Source organism: Triticum aestivum, chromosome 5D, assembly GCF_018294505.1.
Source record: "Triticum aestivum cultivar Chinese Spring chromosome 5D, IWGSC CS RefSeq v2.1, whole genome shotgun sequence".
Lineage (NCBI taxonomy): Eukaryota > Viridiplantae > Streptophyta > Magnoliopsida > Poales > Poaceae > Triticum > Triticum aestivum.
Genome location: NC_057808.1, coordinates 58,239,543 through 58,250,325, shown reverse-complemented (window position 1 = coordinate 58,250,325; position 10,783 = coordinate 58,239,543).

The following is a 10,783-nucleotide window of genomic DNA, read 5'->3' as shown; positions in this document are numbered from 1 at the left end:
CACCTGGATTTCTTTCAGTCGAGTAAAATCAACCAATACCGTTTGACCCAGATCTGACGGCCGAGTCTTTCTTCCCCACGAATTGCACACATTTCCCTCTAAACCCCAAACGATCCAATCACCGGCGACCTCCCCGAACACCCAAACTTGTCAAACCTTCTACTCCCCTCCAACTAGGATGTCATTGTCATGTCGCCCCCCTGTTCCAGACCGTTTCCGTTCGAGGCCTTGCCGCGCCGCCCCCCGTCTCCACCTCAGGGTTGTGCATCCTCTTCTCTCCAAATTTGATTGTCGCGGCGAAAAAATTTAGGCTCCTGCTCAATAGCAAACACATTTTTCATAATATTGCTTGTTCTTGCTTGGCTTCTTAAAATTTTAAATCATGTGTTCATCTCTTTCATCAATATATAAAGAAGATTCCGTTTAGGCGGAGTAGAGACAGTAAGAGCATAGTTTACCCTGGCATTGATGTAGATTTTCTACTCTTTTTTTTAGAACCCCGTAGATTTTCTACTAACCATAGCATAGAGATCGAAGCAGCAAACTAACCAGGTGACTACCTGCCGGCCCCAGAATTCACATTCACAAATTCTTGACGAATTCAGCACAAGATCATACTATCAATAGCGGACAAAAACCAAATTATGGGAGGCACATGATTGGCACGTTACATGCATGGCGAGGACCACCCATGTGGCTCAGCTGATTAGGACAACCAATTTTTCTGCTAGCATGATACTAGATGCCTTTGCTTTCATCATGACCTAATTTCATCCATAACATAGGTGCAACTAATTTATTATTACACTGAGTTTACCTAGGAAGATCACCACGCTTAAGTTTGTTGCAAGTAAGAATAATACGATCAAATTATGAAACAGCGATGTAGTTAAAGGATTTGCTCTTTTTTTCCACAACTAGAAACAGTTTCCACAAGGATAGATTGCTCCTCCGAGAGCTGAATATTCTAGACAGGTAACAAACATGATCGAAATGATGGACATTTGTATTGAGATTGAAAATCTTGTCATTTCCAGCTCAGGGATGGTAGTCGGCAAAAGAGTTTTTTAAAAGCGGCAGCCAAACTATAATTTTGATAATCAGATATTACTTTACACACAATAACCTTCAATATGTTCAGTAAATGGTCACAGTTCAAAATGCGAAGTGCCAATGAATTATTATTTTTTGCCTTGTATAGACCCATGACTATTTTTCCGTGAATTCATTTTCGCCAAGCTGAAGTAGTTAAGTGCATGTCGGATGCATTAATAATTTGTGCGTCTGATTGCTGCAAAGTGGATAAAATGTGTATGTCACAAGGGGCCACGTTGTCGTGAACTGCCACATGGCTTGTTGCCCAAAGCAAAGACCCTTCAACAGACGCGAATGATGTGGGGAGAATCATAATTATATAAGTCCATTTAGAAAACAAAAATCATGCAATATCTTCCCTGGGGCCGGGCATCGCCGGCCGCAGGTTTGCAGACGGTATACCACACGTTGTGGGTACGCAGTGCAAACTGCCATTTGTTGACAACTTAGTCAGAAAGTTTGGTTTCTGGGGACGACAACGAGATACTACTCCCTCCCATCCAAAATAAGACAAGAGAAAACATTTCAAATGAAGTTGATTGTGGACTTAGAAACCGATGGGACACACGTATGCAAGCTTAGGCCTTGTCTGGAGTATTTCTTGGAGTTACCGTTGAAAATCACGGAGCATCTGTTTCCTGGCTCCGCAGCTCCCGGGATTTGGCGAGCTGGTGGAATCGAACAGGGTCATAATCTGCCTTGTCAATAGCCTCTTTTTTTCCTGCAAGTGTGTCAGTACGATCGTTTCGGAGCAAGTTCGTGCACTTGAATGCTGTACGTGGGTTGCCGGTCACATCAGTTCTCGTTAGTTGCATGCACGCATAGGTGCATATGTACGTGCGTTACGTCCATCCTCCATCCACCATTGAACCTAAGCTAGCCAACAAGAGACGACGGTCCGCCCAGCCGTTCAGTTGAAAGGGACCTATTCATAAGTTCCAGACAAATAAGGGTACAATATCACGAGCATGTACATGCAGTGACACTCTTTTGATCGTGAGATCGTATGACCCCATTCCTGGAGAAGATAGGGTGTCTCTGGAAGCCAGACTGGCAGAGGCACGATGCGGAGTAACGGGAAGGACGACGCTGACCCTAGATCCATGTATGCATGAACTCTTTTGTGTTCGGCCCATACATTACACAAACGATAGAAGCTCCCCTCCAAGTTTACGCCAGGAGCATATGCTCCCAACAGCCAAATTGGATTTCTACAAGTTTACACGGGAGTCTTTTTTTTAAAGACCCAGCAAAATCGCTGGCTTCATTGATTTAGCAGATAGGAGAATACAAAGGTTTGATCAAAGCGATCAGAGAAGGAAATAAAGAGGGGAGGGATGGCCATGCAATGAGCTACCCCTCCTGGGTACTACTAAGCTAAATTTCTCCCAACAGATTCCCGAATGGGGTCTCTAATTTCTTGGCTCCTGCTAGTCTCCATTGCTCCAAATTGTTGCTGATTTTTGCACATGTACGCTGAATATTAGGCAGCAATCCCCGAAAGGTGCAATCATTCCTCTCCTTTCATATTTCCCACAGTATCATAATGATCATTGATCTGATTGCCCCTCTGTTTTGCGGAATAGTCCGGTTGATGATTTCCTGACTTACTTGAACAGAGTTAAGGAGTCCCCTGTCCGAGGGAGCCAGTGAGGAGCAGCCAGATCGCCCTGCCGCGTGCAGCCATACTTCCCGCGCAAAACTACAGTCCCAAAACAAATGTGTAGACGTTTCAAGGTTGCGGAGACACAATTGGCAGAAGTAGCTATTGGTCCAACCCCTCCTCTGAAGCCGATCATTGCACCATAATCTGTCTTGGAGCAGCAGCCACATGAACATCTTGAGCTTGTTAGGAGCCCACACCTTCCAGACCATAGTGTTGAGGTTGGACCGGGCAACCGGCTGAAACTGGTTGTTGTAGGATGAACTTGTAGTGTAGCAGCCATTGCTTGTACCGTGCCATCTTATGAGGTCGTCTTCGTCAGGCCGCAACACGGTGTTTGCATCTTGGATCATGCGCCAAATGGACAGGAATTCCGGTGCTATGGCCATGGTGTTTCCATGTTGGAGGTCTTTGATCCATTGATCATTCCGGACAGATGCTTCGACGCTTCTGTTTTTCCTGCAGGCATGATTGAAGACTGCTGGGAATGAGATAGCTAAAGGAGAATCACCTATCCAGTTGTCATTCCAGAAACTAGCTTTGCGGCCGTTTTCGATCCGAACTCTGGTTGCCAAGCTGAAGATTCTTCGATCCTTCTCCGAAGCCGGGAGGTGCAGCTGCGTCCAAGGTCTTCCCGGCTGCTCCCACGCTAGCCATTGCCATCTGAGACGAAGAGCAGTGCTAAATTTGTTTAGATCGAGGATGCCCAGCCCACCTTGCCGCACCGGGGAGCAGACTTTAGACCAGGCCACCTTGCACTTTCCACCAGTGAGCTCTTCATCCTGGGTCCATAAGAACCGCCTTCTAGCCTTGTCTATCTCTCTTATGATCTTCTTAGGGACCTTGAGGACTGTCATGGCGAAAGTTGGCAGGGCAGAGAGCACACTACGGACTAGGACCCTCCTACCTGCCAGATTGAGCAGCCTTCCTTTCCATCCCGCCAGCCGCGCTTTTATTATGTCGAGAATGAACTGGAAGTGAACCAATCGCAGCCTGGTCGTCGAGATCGGTAGTCCAAGGTAAGTCATTGGAAAATCTACCAGTGAGCCTCCAAAACTCTGTAGCACCTCCGGCAAATTCACATCGTCGCACGTAATGGCGGCCACAGATGATTTACTTTGGTTGAGGTGAAGCCCCGTGGCCTCCCCAAAGTTTGCAAGCAGGCCTAGCAGCGTTTCCACCTCGGGCTTGGACGGGTTGGCAAAGATAACTGCATCATCCGCGTAGAGGCATACTCTCATGCTTGTACCCCGGCCCGGCAACCGAGCCAGCATCCCCTTCTCCGTAGCCGTAGCCAGCAGGCGGTGGAGAGGGTCGATGGCGAGGATGAAGAGCAACGGTGAGAAAGGGTCTCCCTGTCGCAGACCTTGACGGTGCCAGAACTTCTCCCCAGGCTCGCCGTTCATCAGGACGGAGGAGGTAGTCGTTGACAACGGCATGGTGGTCCAATCCCTCCAACGTGAACTAAAACCCAATCTCTGCAGGAGCTCCAGTAAGTATTCCCAGGAAACTGAATCGAAGGCTTTAGCAATATCCAATTTGAATAGGAGGGCCGGGTTTTTTCTTTGTGAAGCGCTCTGACACAGCCTTGCACGTACTGATAGCTATCATGGATACATTTGCCCTTCTGGAAGGCGGTTTGTGCCGGGGAGATCAGGTCCTTGAGTTTGACAGCCAGCCGCAGAGATAACACCTTTGCAATGAGCTTCGAGATGGAGTGAATGAGGCTGATGGGCCTGAAATGACACAACTCTGTTGCCCCGTCCTTTTTTGGCAGCAGAGCAATGAACGCGGTGTTGATTTCCTTCAAATTTACTCCCGCCAGGTTGTAGAACTTCTGAAAAACTGCCATGATGTCATACTTGACAGTGCTCCAACATGCCCTGAAAAAGCGCCCGGTGAATCCGTCCGGTCCAGGCGCCTTCTCCGCCGGCGAGGCCAGCACCGCCGCCCACACCTCAGGTTCGGTGAAGGGGAGGTCGAGCCTAGACATGTCAATCTCCGGTAGGTGCAGCTCTTCCCAATTCAGAGTGCACGAGCGCTGTCGTAGGCGTCCTATGGATTCGGTAAAATGATCGCGCGCTACCGAAGTCTTCTCATGATGCTCTGTAATTTCAGCATTGCCCACCTTGATGGAATGGATGTAGTTCTTTCTCCTTCTTGCTCTGATTTTTGCATGGAAGAATTTTAAATTTGCGTCGCCCGCTTTGAGCCACATGATCCTGGACGCATGTCTCTTTATGGCCCTTTCTAAGGCAGCGAACCCAAGCACCTTCAGTTTAAGCTGCTTGCGCAATAGCCGCTCTTGCTCCGTCAGGTTTCTAGCCTCTTGCGCCATGTCTAACTGCAAGATCACCGCATTTGCAATGTGGAACTGCAGTTTGGCGCCTCCAAAGAGTGATCTGCTCCAGATTTTCAGGTCGGCCGCAACCCTCTGAAGTTTCCTGCTGATGCGTATGAAGGGGCAGTCATGATTTACTGGCCGATCCCAGGCGTGTTGCACCGTTTCCTGGAAGTGAGGAAAACGCGGCCAAAAATTTTCAAACCGAAACCTAGCCTTCCTGATCGGGGGTGCTCCATTAGCTAACATGAGAGGGCAGTGATCAGAAAAGGATGTTGAAGCCGCCGTGAGCATCACATCAGGAAACATGTCTTCCCATGCCAAGTTACAGAAAATCTTGTCGATGCTGCATAAGGTTGGGGATTCTCTTTCACTACTCCAAGTAAACCGTCTATTTCTGCATTTGACCTCTCTGACACCAGCAAGATCAATCGCCCGGCGGAAACGGCCCATCATCCTTCTGTTAATCAGGCCATTGTTTTTGTCCCTCGCCTGATATATCATGTTAAAATCTCCGTTGAGCATCCAAGGTTCAGAGGGGGGAGGGGCTGCGCTGGCTAGTTGTAACACCCCGCATGTAACTTGCCATATTTGTAACTCCGACTCTTGCCATTTCCGGCTATGTGATATGTTTTTCCCTCCGTTGTCGGGTTTTGTCTTTCGTTTTGTATTTTTTCATGTCATGCATTTTCATATCATGTCATCGTGTGCATTGCATTCGCATACGTGTTCGTCTCATGCATCCGAGCATTTTCCCCGTTGTCCGTTTTCCAATCCGGCGCTCCTATCTCCTCCGGTGCACCCCTCTTGTTTTCTTTCGTGTGCGTGTGTCAAACTTTCTCGGAATGGACCGAGGCTTGTCAAGTGGTCTTAATATACCACCCGGAGACTACCGGTCAAGTTTCGTTCCATTCGTAGGTCGTTTGGTACTCCATCGGTTAACCGGGCATCCGCAAAGTCCATTTGAGTGTCCAGCAAAAACCCCCTCTAAAACCAGCCCAAGACCCACCAAACTCTCTTCCATGCTCTAGGTCGTTCGATCACGATCGTGGGCGTTACAAGTTGGTAATCAGAGCCATCCCCGACTTAGGAGCCCCCTGCTTGATCGAATCGCTGACGTTGTTGAGTCTAGAACAAAAATGTTTTGAGTCTTAGGATCATATATATCGGAGAGTAGGATTCTTTTTACTCCTCAGTCCCTTCGTCGCTCTGGTGAGGTCTCCTGACGTAGAAGTTTTGACTACTCTCTCCTCAAATTTCACTAAATTTTTTTTTAGGATCACGCGGGTATCTTGGAATCGTTCCGATGGATTTGTGACGAGAACATTGTTCTTGGTGCCTCCTGTCATTTAGGGGTTGTGGCAGTGTCCCGGGGAGTTGAGCTCCGAGGTGTTGTCGTCACAATTTTATCGTTGCAGTTCTGGAATACCTGAGTTTCGCTGACATCGAAATCTCTTTTATGCAGTTGTTGGTGAGATCACCTCGACGCCACCCAGTACTGGGGCGGGAGTTCGGGAGTATTGCCATAACTTGTATAACGGATGTTTTTCGAAGGTTGAGGTAAACGATTTCCGAAGGTTTCTCGGTTATGTGTTGACGGATGGATACAGCTGGATCTAGGGATTGTTAAGTTGGGACACCCCTGCAGGGTATTATCTTTCGAAAGCCGTGCCCGCGGTTATGAGGCAGATGGGAATTTGTTAATGTCCGGTTGTAGATAACTTGTCACTTGACCCAATTAAAATACATCAAGTGCGTGTGTAGCCGTGATGGTCTCTTCTCGGCGGAGTCCGGGAAGTGAACACGGTCTGTGTTATGTATGACGAAAGTAGGTGTTCAGGACCTCTTCTTGGTCATTGCTAGATGACGTTCGTTCCGTTGCTTCTCTTCTCGCTCTCATTTGCGCAAGTTAGCCACCATATATGCTTTTGCCGCTGCAGCTCCACCTCTTTGCACCATTCCCCCCTTTAAGCTTAAATAGTCTTGATCTCGCGGGTGTGAGATTGCTGAGTCCCCGTGACTCACAGATTCTACCAAACAGTTGCAGGTGCCGACGATACCAGTGCAGATGATGGCGTCGATCTCAAGTGGGAGTTCGACGAGGAACGTGGTCGTTACTATGTGTCTTTTCCTGATGATCAGTAGTGGAGCCCAGTTGGGACGATCGGGGATCTAGCATTTGGGGTTGTCTTATTTTCATCTGGATTTGACCGTAGTTGGTCTATATGATTGTATTTTGGATGATGTATGATGATATTTATGTATTGTGTGAAGTGGCGATTGTAAGCCAACTCTTTATCCCATTCTTGTTCATTACATGGGATTGTGTGAAGATGACCCTTCTTGCGACAAAACCACTATGCGGTTATGCCTCTAAGTCGTGCCTCGACACGTGGGAGATATAGCCGCATCGTGGGCGTTACACTAGTTCAGTTAGGAAGTTTTCCTTTTGCTCATCCTCCGAAGGACCGTAGACAGTTGTCATCCAAAAGAACTCGCCGCTGCCGATGATCTCTACCATAACCGTAATGGAGAAGCTAGCAATCATGTGCGTAACTACGTTGACCAGATGTTTATCCCAGAAAATGGCGGCACCACCTCTAGTACCTATCGCAGGTAGTACGACGCAACCCTGAAGCGAAGGCCCTCCTACTTCTACTGCTAGCTGTGTGGTCCAGGACTCGATCTTAGTTTCCTGCAGGTTAAGAATCGCAATTTTATTTGCGTGGGCAACCTCGCAGACGGCCGTGCGCTTTGCCGGTGAATTTAGGCCCCTCACGTTCCAGGACATGATTCTGAAGTTTGCATCAATCATGTGGACAGGCGATATCTCTTCGTCGACTGAACTTACTACTGAAGGAAACAAGAACATGAACACACACACACGCCTTACAGACCTGCGGGGAGCGGCGCCGGCCATCAATAGGCCCCAAATTCCGACGCCGACTAACTAACACTACCTTACATTGAGCACACCACATGGGATGAAAACCTAACTCGAACTGGTCTAAGACCAGCCGTCGACGAAGACTACCTAGGACGACTAACATGATCACATTGCAAGGACATCATCGTCGTTCGCTCCGGCCATGCCGACAGCGATCTTCAGGGCCTCGCAGACCAGGCATGTGAGTTTGGCAATTGCAGCAATGTCCTTAGTGGTCAGCGGCTCCTGGAAACGCTTGAGAAGATCGGCGGCAGCCTTGGGCGTCATCTTGTCTTTTGGCCTGAGCCCACCAAGCTCCTGGATGAGGCGCAGCGCTGCCCTTTGAGCGACTAGCACCGGACAGCCCGCCGCCGCCTGCCTGGCACTGCGGCGAGAGGGGGCGGAGGTGGCCCACACCTTGGGAGGAGCAGAGGAGCGCGGTCGCACCGGAGGGCTGGGCAGGACGGCCTGGGGCACCGGAGCGAAGAGCTGCGGCAGTCCCACGCGGCAGCTGCCGTCCCCCACCTCCTGGATGCAGGGGCCCTGACCTCCGCCGAGCTGCAAGCAGTCCACCTTCTGCGTGATCGCCTCAACATGGAACCCCACCGCGGCTGGAGTAGGCGAGCTGATGCGGGGGCTGGAGAGCGGGGCCGACAGGTCAGCGATGCACGGGAGGATATCATCATCTTCATGGAAGTCTTCTATGGCACCAGAGCGCGTCCTGGCGTGCGGCGGCGAGCGCTCACCATCTTCAAAGGCCAGCCGGGAGTTGAGGGCGTCGAGCATGGCGTTTTCAATCTCGAGCTGCATGACGTCCGTGCGCGGCGGAGGGGAGAGCGCCCGACCACCGGGGAAGGAGAAGAAGGCAGCCACGAGGCCAGGCTCCTGGGCGTCGAGACGTGGGACCGTCGCCACCGGACGGAGTGGGAGCGGCGGGGTAGCCCGCAAAGGCGGCACCTCGGCCGCCGCTTTGCTACTGGCGCGACCACGTCCCTGGTTGCCGTGCCGGCTCCCCACCGGCGTCCTGTTGCGGTGTCTTGGAGTCGCCTCGAGGACGTCAGTGGACTTGCCCTTGGCATGGCAGGAGTTGCCAAGGAACGCATCGCGCCACGAGTGCCGCTGCCCACCGGCTCCATCTTCGTCGTGGTCGCGCCTCTCCACTCGAGGGGCCGCCCGGCAAGTCGCCGTTGCCAGCCAGGCAGCCAGATGGCGGCCATGCTCTTGACCGTCTTCGATGCCGCCCGTCCAGGAACCAGGCTCGACGCGGGGGAAGGGGCGGTCGTCGGAGGAGGAGGAGGGGAGCCCGCTCTGGCCCGAGTGCGAAGAACGCGGCGAGAGCGGGCTCCAGTCTTCAACTCGATCCACATGCAGCAGCAGGTCGTAGCGGCGCACACCCGGCGGCGAAGGCACACGGCGGTCCGGAGGAGAGTAGCCGAGGATCTCGTCGACCCGCCCCGCTCCCCTCTTGAGCACCCAGAGCGCCCGCTTGGTCGGAACGTGGGCGACATCCCAGGCCCAGAGCCAGAACGTGAAAGTTCTAGTGTGGCCCCGCTCCAGCGTCCTGCTGTCGAGGCGGTCGATGCGGCCGAAGTCGCCGAACGCCCCCTCCGCGCCCTCCAGCGACCAGAATTGCATCGGGAGGTCCTCAACGACGATGCAGACGTGTAGGGGCAGCTTCATGATGGCAGCATGGTCGTCCTCGTGCCAGGCGCGGATGAAGAACTTGGCGCCGTCCACCCTCAGGACGCCGCGCCGCACAGCGTCGTCGCGGTGCGCCGGGAGGTCGAAGTGGACGAGGAAGGCCTCCGGGTGGTGGGCGGTGATACGCAGCTGGAATGGGGGGGGTGCCCAGCTGAGCCTCAATGGCCTTGCCCACCGCCATGGGGTTGGTGGAGTGGATCCCGTCGGCGGCGGTGAGGGTGACGGCGTGCAGGCGCAAGACGAGCTCCTCACGCTCCAGCGCCGGAGAGGCCACCACCACCTTGTTGCTGACGCGCGGGCGCCGCGAGGGGTCGCAGTGGAGGAAGCGGTCCATGGAGCGGCGATGGGGCGGGGGTGGTGACGGTGAAGGGGGCGCGGGAGGTGATGGAAAACGAAGACGCTCGCGCACCGGAGCCCGGGGCGCCGCCGGCGGCAGCCTCTCCCAGACGGACCTGCCCGGAGGCCCGTTTCTCGGGTTCTGGGGGCACTCCCAGCCGAAGTGGCCAAGCTGCTCGCAGATGATGCAGCGGAGGGGGTCGCGACAGTCTTTGCGTCGGTGGAGTTTGCTGAGGCACCGGAAACATTTGCCTCTGAATCTGCTTAAGAAGGCGCTGCAGCCGGCCATGGCAGTGAATGCGGGTTGCCGGTCCGAGCGACGCCCCGGCCGCCCCCGCGGATGGACCGCAGGGTCTTCTCTTGCCCGCCTGCCCTTCTTGGAGGTGACCTCCGTCCATCCCTCCTCCGAGCCTGAAAGGGGAAGGTTGACTCCAGCGGGCGGAGCGACCACGATGGATTTAAGACGGTCCGGCCGAGAAAGGGGGGACGCGCCCAGATCCGTCGGAGAAAGCCGCGGCCCCGAGCTGGACGACTCACCCCGATGCAGGATACGGGGCGTGGAAGCCGGATCTGAGCCCACTAGGGTGGAGGCCGAAGATGATGGCGAGGCGGGGGCGCGACGGACCGCGTGAAACCGCGGAACCGCCGGGCCGAGAGGCCGCTCCTTGCTCGCAGGGGGTGGGGCTCGAGGGATTGACCGGACGGGGGGCCATGAATGCCG